The sequence below is a fragment of the Procambarus clarkii genome, unplaced genomic scaffold (genome assembly GCF_040958095.1).
Source record: "Procambarus clarkii isolate CNS0578487 unplaced genomic scaffold, FALCON_Pclarkii_2.0 HiC_scaffold_173, whole genome shotgun sequence".
In the NCBI taxonomy this organism is placed as follows: Eukaryota; Metazoa; Arthropoda; class Malacostraca; order Decapoda; family Cambaridae; genus Procambarus; species Procambarus clarkii.
The window spans coordinates 220,001-232,798 of NW_027189206.1; the positions used below are offsets into that span (position 1 = coordinate 220,001).

General features: G+C 40.3%; 1 long non-coding RNA gene across 1 annotated transcript in view; it reads left to right on the plus strand.

Moving 5' to 3' along the window:
- The window catches only part of LOC123771432 (uncharacterized), a 78,916-nt gene that overhangs the window by 50,620 nt on the left and 15,498 nt on the right, over positions 1 to 12,798 (plus strand). The window lies entirely within an intron of this gene.

The window sequence follows — 12,798 nt, forward strand, 5'->3', positions numbered from 1 at the left end:
ATTAGGAAGTAATGTTTATCTGGGTAAGTTGTCAGCTTTTATGAACTAATAGCTAGTGCGGCTTGTATATGGGGTACATCCGGTCTCTTACCCTCTGCGGCGGTAACTTTATGGTCAGGAAGCCACAAATAGTTACAGTTCAAGTTCAAGTATGTTTATTGAGACAAGAAAAAAATACATTTCAAAGGGATAGAGTAACTTAGGCAATTTCTACTTCCTCTACTGCAAGTCCCTCAAGGGGCGCACAAATTCAGTAAGTACAAATAGACAATTAACATTACAAGAATCCCATTTAACATTGCAGGTTAATATAGTAAGTACAACATCTAATTGTTACACTCTTGGGGCAAAATTTTTGTAGCTCCTAAGTATACTGTCTATCATACCATTATCACACAAACAATTTGATGTGGTACATTACTTATTTCCTTATTTCTATAGTTATCAATAAGTTGACACACTAATACATAATGTTCTAAGGTGTGGGCGTGCGGCATACTGCATAATTTACAATCCTTATCTTTTTCACTGACATCAACTCCGTATTGCCAGATATATTTGTATCCTAATCTTAATCTCATGTAAATTGAATCCTTCCAAGTTGACTTTCCTTTACCATAGGTGAAGGACGAGTTTGTATTTATTACTGAATAATTCTTAAGTGTGTTACTACTATCCACTATTGCCATTCTTTTTATCATTTCTTCATCTTCATTTCTTCTTATTAATGTTATATATACATGTACACATAATCATACATACATGTACATATATATACATATGCGGTAAATCCACAGATATGAAATATGGAATTTTCCGCATACAAATGATTATTGTTTTGTGATCGTCAATTGCATATATACATATACATACATATACATTCACATACATATTCAATCACCCACACAAATACACACATCAATAATCTTTGTATCACAAGTGATTCAACAAGAGGCTCACAAGTCACTATACTAGGCACTTTACATCTATGGTGAGTTGTCCAATTACTAGTCTTGCTCTACACCCACCCAACTGGGCGGCAGCTTAACAGTCATGTGCTCCACACCCACCCAACTGGGCGGCAGCTTTACAGTCATGTGCTCCACACCCACCCAACTGGGCGGCAGCTTTACAGTCATGTGCTCCACACCCACCCAACTGGGCGGCAGCTTAACAGTCATGTGCTCCACACCCACCCAACTGGGCGGCAGCTTAACAGTCATGTGCTCCACACCCACCCAACTGGGCGGTAGCTTAACAGTCATGTGCTCCACACCCACCCAACTGGGCGGCAGCTTAACAGTCATGTGCTCCACACCCACCCAACTGGGCGGCAGCTTTATAGTCATGTGCTCCACACCCACCCAACTGGGCGGCAGCTTAACAGTCATGTGCTCCACACCCACCCAACTGGGCGGCAGCTTAACAGTCATGTGCTCCACACCCACCCAAATGGGCGGCAGCTTTACAGTCATGTGCTCCACACCCACCCAACTGGGCAGCAGCTTTATAGTCATGTGCTACACACCCACCCAACTGGGCGGCAGCTTAACAGTCATGTGCTCCACACCCACCCAACTGGGCGGCAGCTTAACAGTCATGTGCTCCACACCCACCCAAATGGGCAGCAGCTTTACAGTCATGTGCTCCACACCCACCCAACTGGGCGGCAGCTTAACAGTCATGTGCTCCACACCCACCCAACTGGGCGGCAGCTTTACAGTCATGTGCTCCACACCCAACCAACTGGGCGGCAGCTTAACAGTCATGTGCTCCACATCCACCCAACTGGGCGACGGCTTTACAATCATTTGCATGAATTACTTACCAGTAAGCAAATTTTAGATACTTCGCTAAGATTTCGGGCAGCACATCATTATAAATGAAGTACTTACACTTTTCTTGGACACCAATGATGGTGTTATCTCTGAATTCCGCGATTTTTTTTAAATTCCAGTACTGTATATAATGACGCAAAGTATGCGAATAGTTCTGCAATAGTGATCCTATCCTGCGTCATAATTTACATACATATCTACTTCTGTTTTGTGTATTAAAATTACTACATTTTTATGTTAATTTATTTCTGTAAATGATGATGATGATAAATTTCAATAAATGTAAGTAAGAACATAAGAACGGAAACTGGTCGCGTAAATGGAAATGGTTGGGTACATTTCCTTTCACCTACCTAATGCGAATATTCATGTGTCCGGACACTGGCGATGGTGTGGTATTGCCTATTTATTTGACCATATCTTTGCTTTCATTTAAGATATGTTTTCCTTGAAATGTATTTACATTATCGTCTACATCTGTCTTTATTCTGAAATAAAAACCTTTGACGTTACTTTGCATATATGTACATTAATTATAAAATTGATTGGCTTGTGTGCAGGCCTTCACACTCCCTGAGCGAGCCATCAAGTAACTATAAAAAGGCATATATCTTCACTTTCACTTCAGTTATATTTATACCAAAGTATTAACATGCAGCTTATATGTCTTTCTGATGACATAAAAAACTTCGTTTTTTACAATATATAGATTCAATTAACATTGATTTTCAAAAGGTCATAGTTCCCATCGAAAGGGAGAGCGTCGGCCAAGAAGCCTTGTTTAAAATATGAATATTTTTCCTCTCTAATAAGGTATAATCTCTGTGATGCATTAACACAAACTATTTTATATCTGCCTTTCTGATAACATATATAAATATAATCTTTATTTGTGAATATTTGTTAATTAAGCAATATATCAGAGAGCGTGTAGGGTTCGGTGTTCTATGAACGAAAAGGACTGGAGTAGTTTAAATAGCGAACGCATACCAACGAATAACGCTAGTATCTATATAACAAATTTATTGTCATGTGGAATTGATTTAACTTCCAGACACTTTTTTTTTAATAAATATTAAATATTTTGTGGCTGTTTATGAAAAATATTATTATAAATACACATTCTACTTGTTAATATTACCAATTAAATTTGCGACAATTTGAGCCATGAAATACGACGACTGGATCACTGTGTACAGGAGGCTGATATGGCAGCAAACACACTCCAGGCGACCATATATCTTGGATAAGTCGCTCCACACAATTGTCGCTTGGACCGTCGACTTCCTATGGCGTCACCTCTCACATATTTACGTCTCATTTCGTTATGAAATTAGATTATTTCAGAGTAAAAATAGGTTTGATCATGTTCTACGTGTAGCACCAACATTATAGTAAGTAAATATACCATATTTCTTCATTACTTACGTAATGCTAGGACGATTTGTGTAGTTTTGGGTCGATTTGGGTCGATTTGGGTAATTCTATGGACCCCAGTCAGCTGATCGGCGGCTGCCCTCAAGGTCAGACGCACTAATATTTCTCCTCCAACAATACTGTGTGGTGTTATTACGCTATATACACACATTATATATAAATATCTACCTGTTTTATTCATCATACTTGTACAAATAAACTGGTATGGTGCCCAAAGACCATCGTGGTAACCAGTAAACAACACCGTCGTCTGCACGGTGGCGTCGTGCAGACGACGCCTCCGCTCTCACCAAAATGGCGGCTCCAAACCTTCTCTTGCTGTTTATACCCTCTATACACACGTTATATATAAGTATCTACATTTGTGTTCACCATAGCGAACCACTAAGCTGGTATGCTGAGTGCAGTCAATAAAAGGTGGCCACACACAGTCAAAAGACATCGCCACCACCCTCCCTCCTACAGCATTACACCTCCTTCCATGGCGCACAGCGCTAAATATCACCACAATCCTGCTATTATCAGAACCCTGGTCAGTTTTATCACAGTCAGGGGTCTTCTGTAATAATATCATCGCTACATAATAGCATGAACAAGTATAATTTGGCATTTTTAGACGATGCTGTGGTCACAAGCTGAACAGCAGTGCTGTTAGCTCATGCTGCGTGCGTCAGGCTTGGTTGCTCACTTAATACTGAGGCCAATAACACCTGGGAGTTTGGCCCACGATTTTTTTTAAAATGGCATCTGTTTACAAGAGCCCTGATGAAGGTGTGGTGAACCCCGTGTATCCGCGGGCTGTTTAAATTTTGCGTAGTACTCCAACACATCATATGACGTGATGCGCAGTTTACTGGTACAACGTCCAGCACGTCATATGACGTGATGCGCACTTTAAGGGTTAAAATATATACAATATATGACAAAATTTTTAAAGTATATTTTATGTTTCTGAATTTCTCGTGATATATAAGGCTTATACTTATGTTAAGAGCTGTACTTGTAGATGACATTCCCCAGTTTGGCACCTTCTTTTGAAAATTACTTGCTTGTGGCTGACATATAAGCTGACTGTGTCAGCCATAATTCACTTAGACATCGATCCTGCGTCATATGATGATAGAGTGCAATTAGGGTAATATTGCAACTTTATAGGAAATCGTTAAATCATAAATATATCTTGGTTCTTATATTTGAAATATTGTTACATTCAACGTTTGAAAACAAAGTTTATATCAGTATTTTTAATAAAATATAAAACATTAATGTTTATCAACTCATCTCTGTTAGTTTAGTTCATTTATTATGCACCCCATACCCATCTTGTGGGTGGTAGTGGAAAGGGTTACAGAGGCACATAATGGGCTGAGGGACTGACGTGCTTATCTCTGAAGCTAGACACAGATATAATGAAATAATCAATGATGGAGTCAAGAGTCTGTCTCCTGTGGATTCCTTCCCATATTGGTCTCCGAATGCATGATAAAACTGATGAGTTGGGCAAGACTTTTGCTTGTAAAGAGGGAATTGATTACCAACTTGGACTGCCTTTCAGCAGCCTGAGGGCAGTAATATCCAGCCCGTCCTCCAAACAAAGATCCAAAAGTGATTCCATGCACCCGCCAAACCCCCCTGTTTATGAATGAAAAGCGGTTTACACACGACTCACAACTGCTGATGTTCGAACATATCCGGAACAAGTGTTTCACTGACGAATTTTGTTCGAATCACAACGCTATAAATGCTTCACCCATGTACTACAAATACAAATAATCGCCAACAGAACCTAAACACCTAACCTAACCTATGCCTATGCCTATATATGCACAATATGCTAATATATTATAATATTAATTTATACTTGAGAAAATTCCCGTTTTGAATGAACAGCATGTTAAAATTTATGGATGCGTCTGTGGGGTCGACCGCTGGATGTAATGGACTTAAGTCGAGGACGGGTTGTAATATCCCAGGAACATCAATTAAATTTAGGAGACTTGAGGCAAAGTGAAATTCACAGCAGTTACCCATCTATCATCATTCTATTATGCAGGAGGTACTGCATGTCTATGGGTCATCCAATAATGCTAGCAGACTTCTAGATGTTACCACTGCTAGGCTTAGGCTCGGCTACAAGTACCTCTAGGAATTTGTAACATCTGCTGAAGTAGATTTGACTAAATGTAAACTCTGTCAGCAGAACTATTCGCATACTTTGCGTCATTATATGATGGAATGTGAAAAAAATCGCGGAATTTAGAGATAACACCATCAATAGTGTCCCAGAAATGTGTAAGTACTTCATTCATATTGATGTGCTGCCCGAAATCTAAGCGAAGTATCCAAAATTTGCTTAATTTAAGTTATGCATGCATATGACTGTAAAGCTGCCGCCCAGTTGGGTGGGTGTGGAGCAAGACTAGTAACTGTGCGACTCCTCATAGATGCAAAGTGCCTTGTATAGTGACTGTTGTGAGCCTCTTGTTGAATCACTTGTGACATAAAAGATTACTGATGTGTGTATTTGTGTGGGTGATTAAATATGTATGTGTATGTATATATGTATACGTATGTATATGTACATGTATGCATAAGTATGTGTACATTAGTAATTTTGTAACTAGCGTCAAAAGATTGTTATTTGCTTAGCTAAACGAACTAGAGGGTTCAGTTCCTGAACCAATTATGTGCCTCTGTAATCCTTTACACCACCGCCCACGGGATGGGTATTATGGGGTGCATAATAAAGAAAGAAAATTAATGGACCGAACCCCACAATTCATTTAGCTAAGCAAGTTACAATCTTGATGAGCTAGTTACAAAATTCACTATAAGTCGTCACATCATAAATGGGTTCGAGATCGACCACAAGTATTGCATTACATAATTTATCAGTATTGTGCAGCCTGTGATCCCCACCTGGCTGGATACTGACACCTAGGTAGTTTTCATGTGTCCAGACACCGGCGATAAGGTGGTATTATTTATTTAACTTAAGAGATATATATTTTTAAATGTTGTCACATTAACGGCTACATCTTCCTTTCTTCTGACATATAGATTTTTAAGATTAATTAAAATATATGGAAACTATACAATTTATTGGCTGGTGTGCAGGGCTTCACACTCTCCGATCTAGCCATCAAGTAACTATCAAAACGCATATATCTTCGTTTTCACTTCAGTTATATTTATGACAAAGGATTTTAAATGTTGCCTACATTTCTACCTTTCTGATGACAAAAATACTTTCGTTAATTACAATATCTAGATCAAACTAACATTGATTTGCAAAAGGTTGTATATTTTCCATCAATGGAGAGCATCAGCCAAGAAGCCTTCTTTAAAATATGAATATCTTTCCTCGCCCAATAAGATCTAATCTCTGAATAAAACGCAAAAAACGACTTGATTGTAACCTATCCACTGCTGCCCATTGGATGGGGGAGAGGGGGTTATGTGTAGGATAAACATATATGGAGGGCTAGTGTCACAAATGATGTCAGTTGCTTAAATTATAAACTGTACTTGTGGTCGGTCTCGAGCCCATTGTTGATGTGACAATGTGCATTGACTTTTGTAACTAGCTTATCAAGATTATAACTTGCTTGGCTATATGAATTGTGGGGCTCAGTCCCTAAGCCCATTATGTGCCTCTATAACACTCCACTATCGCCCATAGGATGGGTATGGGGTGCATAATAAATGAACTAAACTAAGCTCTGCCTTTTTGATAACATATACAATTATAAGCTTTATTTGTGAATCTCAATTAATTAAACAATATATTTCAGAGCCTGTAGGGTTCGGTGAGATGAGCGAAGAGACATGGGAGATTTTACATAAGTACAGTACATGGTAGTTTAAGTAGCGAACGCATGTCAATGAATAACGAGTGTATATAACAAAACTATTGTCCTATGAAGTCGATTTAACTTTCAAACATATATTTTTTAATAAATGTTAAATGTTTTCTGGCTAGTTATGTTAGATTTTATTAAAAATACGTATTCTACTTGTTAACATTATAATTTAAATTTGTGATAATTTGTGCAGAGAAGTGCGACAACTGGATATGCCAACAAACACTTTCCAAACAACGATATATCTTGGATAAGTCGCTCCACAACATTGACGCTTGGACCGTCGACTTCCTTTGATGCTACTTATTTACTTATTTCATGATGAAATTATATTAGTTTGGAGTAAATATATGTTTTCTCATGTTCTGCATTCAGCACCCACATTATAGTGAATAAATATACCATATTACTTCATTACTTAAATAATGCTAGGAGGGATTGAGTAGCTTTAGGTCTTTAGTGGACAGAATCTCCAATAGATGGGGCGAGAGTCGCCCCATCTCTCTCGCCCGAGCAAGAGTCGAAACTTAATTTAAATTTGATATATCTTTGTCCTCGAACATGATATATTTCATTTGGTGCAATCATAATAGCGTTCATATCTCGGTCTTTCTGGAGGCATACAAGATTTTAGGCTTTATTAGCGTATCTTTGCTAATTATACAATATATCGGCAAGTGCGTAGGCGTCTGCACTCCATGCCCAACAAGCTATTGAGCACTTCTATAAAAACATATGTATCTTCACTTGAGCTATAAATATGTCTATTGTATTGTATTTAAAATGAAGCTCATATTTCTATCTTGCTTAAGACATATATAACATTTGTGTTCATTAACACTTTGTGCAGATCAGGACTCCGCCTGGAGTCCTGTTTCGCCTACCCGCTTCCGCGATGTGGACATAAAATGATGTCCTGAAAAAAATATTTGTATAAAATTCAATTTTAATCCGATTTACTTTGGGTTTGTTTCAAACTGCACGCCATGAGGCTCTCTTTCTCACCTCTAGGCTGCATGGTACAATAAGTTCATGAAAGGTGTGAACCACTTCGATCAAATGGTATTACCATTTTACCCGGAAAACTCAAAAGTGGACCTAAAAGATAACGTTTTATTTCCTGCAAATGGCTTTGCATAATGCCTTTGTTTTGTACAAATACAACACAACTGATCAAAAAAAGCTAACATTGCTACAATTCCACGAGGTGGCAAATTGGGCCCTATTGTGCTGGGACCCGGAAGATTGGCCTCAACAAGCAACAGTATCTCAACACTTGCGGCACGCTCCAGACATAAATGATGACACAGGTCCTGCCTATGCTGACGCCATGCAAACTCCTGGACCATCTGGTGTGAGGCGGCCCTTGTTCACTTCAACACCTCAAGCTGAAGCAGCAACCGAATCAGAACCTGAGATGTCTGGCACACTGTCATTTGACGAGACGGTTTTGTCAGATGACTCTGACTCAAATGTTGAACCTCCAGCGATTCAGTTGATTCTGAAAATCGCATGAACTACAAACTGAAACGAGTATTTTGATACCAGAATGAACACTGTATCACATAAACTGCCATAAGTAGACTCGAACCTTCAAAGATTTTTTTTTGGGTGTAGCGTGTGTCTGCATGATTGTCCCAAACGGGTTGCAGATGGGTGACTTTAGCCGTTTATACTGGTAATGCTTCCCCCATATCATGTATTATATGCATATGTCTGTTTAGGGAATTTTATTCCGATCAATGTACAACCAAAAATAACTGTATGCAACAAGTATAAACTTGACAAACATAACAAAAGTAAAAACATTTCGTGTGTGTTTGACGCTCACTGATATGTTCCAGCATTGCTTTATATTTGGCGCTATTCTATCTTACGCTTTGTTGATCTTTTTTACCTACGGGCTCATAGAACATTCTATTGCGAACACATTGACACAAAAATGAATGACGTACATAGAATAATAATGTCAGGACAGTGAAATAAGTATAAACTTTCAAAGCGCCGTATCGCACATGTGTCGTCCCATCAACCGATACCGGGTAACAATTTCACCACTTCCCACACTCTTGCGGGTGGGCCGCGACCATTATTCTACGTTTATATTCATATCACTGTGTTGGGAATTTCATTGCGAGTCCATTGATACCAAAATTAACGCTGTAGGACAAGTATGGAGGTGATAACAATCCCAAGAGTAAAAACATTTTGTTGCTGTTGGGTGCTCACGGCGAGTCATCTTCGTAGTTATTTATTTGGTGCTGGTATCCCTATACGTTTCGTGACTTTTTTTACTGATGTTCTTGTAGAGAATTTTATTGCGAACACGTTGGTACCAAAATGAAATATGTAGCTCGAGAACTAAGGTCAGGAGAGTAAAAAGAGTATACACATTTTTGTTTTTACGCTTAAGCGACAAAAACGCTGCGCGCACATACCGCTTGTTTTTTTACCTTCGCCTGGCGCGCGAAAGTGTTAATGAATTTACGTGAAACATTGATCTGAGAGAGAGTTGCTCTGTCGTTCAGTCTGTACGGGGTGAAAGGTCCGTAATTTTTAAAATACATGTATCTTCATTAGAACTTTAAATATGTCTTTGGTAAAGTGTTTAAAGTGAAGCTTATGTGTCTGCCTTTCTTGAGACATATAAAACATTTATGTTTATTAACGAATTCACGTGAAATAAACATTGTTCTGAGAGAGAGTTACTTAGTCGATCGATCTGTCCGGGGTCGGAGCTTGGATATTATAAAAGTACATGTATCTTCACTTTAAATTTAAATATGCCAATGGTAAGGTATTTAGAATGAAGCTTATATTTTTATCTTTCTTGTGACATATAAAATTCTTACGTTTATTAAGGAATCTGCGTGAAATAGGCATGGTTCTGAGATGAATGCTGTGGTTTTTGAGCTCGACGAGCGATGAAAACTGCCCCTTCTATAAAACTACAAATATCTTCGGTTTTACTTAAAATATTTGTCTGGTAGAGGTTTTACAGATAGATCGCGTTTTTTGTCTTTCTACTAACTAATAATTAATTTTTGTTTAATAAGTCATCAAGATGTTTTCAACAATATTCTTTCGGCATTCGTCTTTTCCAACATGGGCGACCCTTTTGGAAACGCAATACTTGGGTTAACCCATCCCATAGTTGGGTCTGTTTCAATGTTGGTTCGGAAGACCTACCGACCCTGTGGGCGGCAGTGGACCCCCTAACGACCCTGTGGACGGCAGTGGACCCCATACCGACCCTGTGGGCAGTAGTGGACCACCTACCGACAATGTGGGCGGCAGTGGGACCCCTACCGACCCTTTGGACGCCCTACCGACCCTGTGGGCGGTAGTGGACCCCTACCGACCCTGTGGACGGCAGTGGACCCCCTACTGACCCTGTGGGCGGTAGTGGACCCCCCTACCGACCCTGTGGGCGGCAGTGGACCCATACCGACCCTGTGGGCGGCAGTGGACCCCCTACCGACCCTGTGGGGCGGCAGTGGACTCCCTACCGACCCTGAGGCGGCAGTGGACCCCCTACCAATCCTGTGGGCGGTAGTGGACCCCCTACCGACCCTGTGGGTGGCAGTGGACCCCCTACCAACCCTGTGGGCGGCAGTGGACCCCCTACCGACCCTGTGGGCGGTAGTGGACCTCCTACTAACCCTGTCGGCGGTAGTGGACTCCCTACCGACCCTGTGGGCGGCAGTGGACCCTATATACTAATCCTGTGGGCGATACTGGACCCTATACTCATCCTGTGGGCGGCAATGGACGCCATACTCATCCAGTGGGTGTTATTGGACCCCATACCCATTCTATGGGTGGTTGAAGCCCCATACCCATCCTGTGGGTTGTAGTGGACGCCATACTCATCCTGTGGGTGGTATTGGACCCCATACCCTTCCTGTGGGTGGATGTGATCATCCCCATACCCATCCTGTGGGTGGATGTGACCCCCATACCCATCCTGTGGGTGGTATTGGACCCCCTACCCACCTAACAGGTGGTAGTGGACAATATACCCATGCTATATTTGGTATAGTAGACACAATACGATCCTGTTTGCAGTAGTTTACCCCATAGACATTCCAACGGAACACCGTTTTCTGTTAGCGTTCCTACAAAACATTCTTTAAAGATTTGTAAAGCACAAACTATGGTATATAATATTGATTGGTGCGGACTGTTATTCTATGTAATAATTTTTAGTGCTTATTATAATTTACTAAGAACAATTAATATTTCTCAAAATAAAACTACGAGCCTTGGATGTAGCTGATCTGTAATATTTTAAGAGCATGGACAATAGTAGGTAAATTTCACAACCCATGTGGGACCTGAAAACTACAATTTTCATTATAATTGAACCAATCACGACTATTCTGCTATCTAGGTTGATGGACGGGTACTGTGAGACGTAAATTGGTACGTGAGGAAGAGTTTGGGCCTTGGAAAAAAAGGTAACTGGGAATATATCACCTATGTACTAATTCATATTCAACATATTGACTTTAAGCATTAAGTCATATATGTGCTGTCTTGTGTGAGAGCGGGTTTGGTTATTTATATCACAGTCAGGGGTCATCTGTAATATTGTCATGGCTAAATAATAACAATTATATATTTATTTTGACATTTTTCGGTGATGCTGTGGTCACAAGCTGAACAGCAATGCTGTTCACTCATGCTGCGTGCGCCAGCCTTGGTTACTCCAACAGTATTGTGCCTCTCACACCTAAGAATATTGCCCACAATTTTTTTTTTTTAAATGGCATCTGTTTACAAGAGCCCTGAGGAAGCTAATGTGAATCCCATGTAGCTGCGGGCCATTTGAATTGGGCCTGGCACCCTATGGCATATATATACGCCATGCGCACCGTGGGACATGTTACTCAGGGCATATATATACGCCATGCGCAGTTTAAGGGTTAATGGAGCGCCGCCGTGCTCCTTATTGTCCTAATTGCATTGTCCCTCTTACGGTCGTGCATATCCTTGTTGAATGTCCTGACTTCCGGGACGAGCGTGTGTCTTGTTTTCCGACCGTCCCCCAAGGTCGCTTGTCTCTTGATAGTATTTTTGGTGACTCAGATACTTTTGATATCGTTTGCCTTATGCGTTTCTGTTCTCGTATTGTCATCCTTGGTGATATTTAGCGCCCTCTGATTATCCCGTACATTTGATGGTGCTACATAACCTTCCCGGTTTAGTGCCTTCTTTTTGATAATTACTTACTCACCATACCAGCTCAGTGGTTCTCTATGGTGAACACAAATGTAGATACTTACATATAATGTGTGTGTATTAGTGTAATAACAGCAAAAGGATTATGTTGGGAGGAGCCATTTGGGTGACGGTGACGACCTCGTCTGCATGATTTGCCTGGCTATGTAGAGGGTGGCCACTATGCTCTTTGGGCACCCTACAAACTTAGGTGTACAGTTATGGTGCATACAACATGTTGTTATTTATATATAATATGTGTATACTGTTTAGTGTAATAACACTGCAAACAGTGTTGTTGAAGAGAAAGTTTAGTGCGTGTGACCTTGAATGAGTGAGGAAGGCGCCAGCTGACTGTGTGTAGCGACGACTCTTATTGCCTGAACTAACTATATCAGCTTAGTTGTACAGTTGTGGTGAACAAAACATGTAGATAC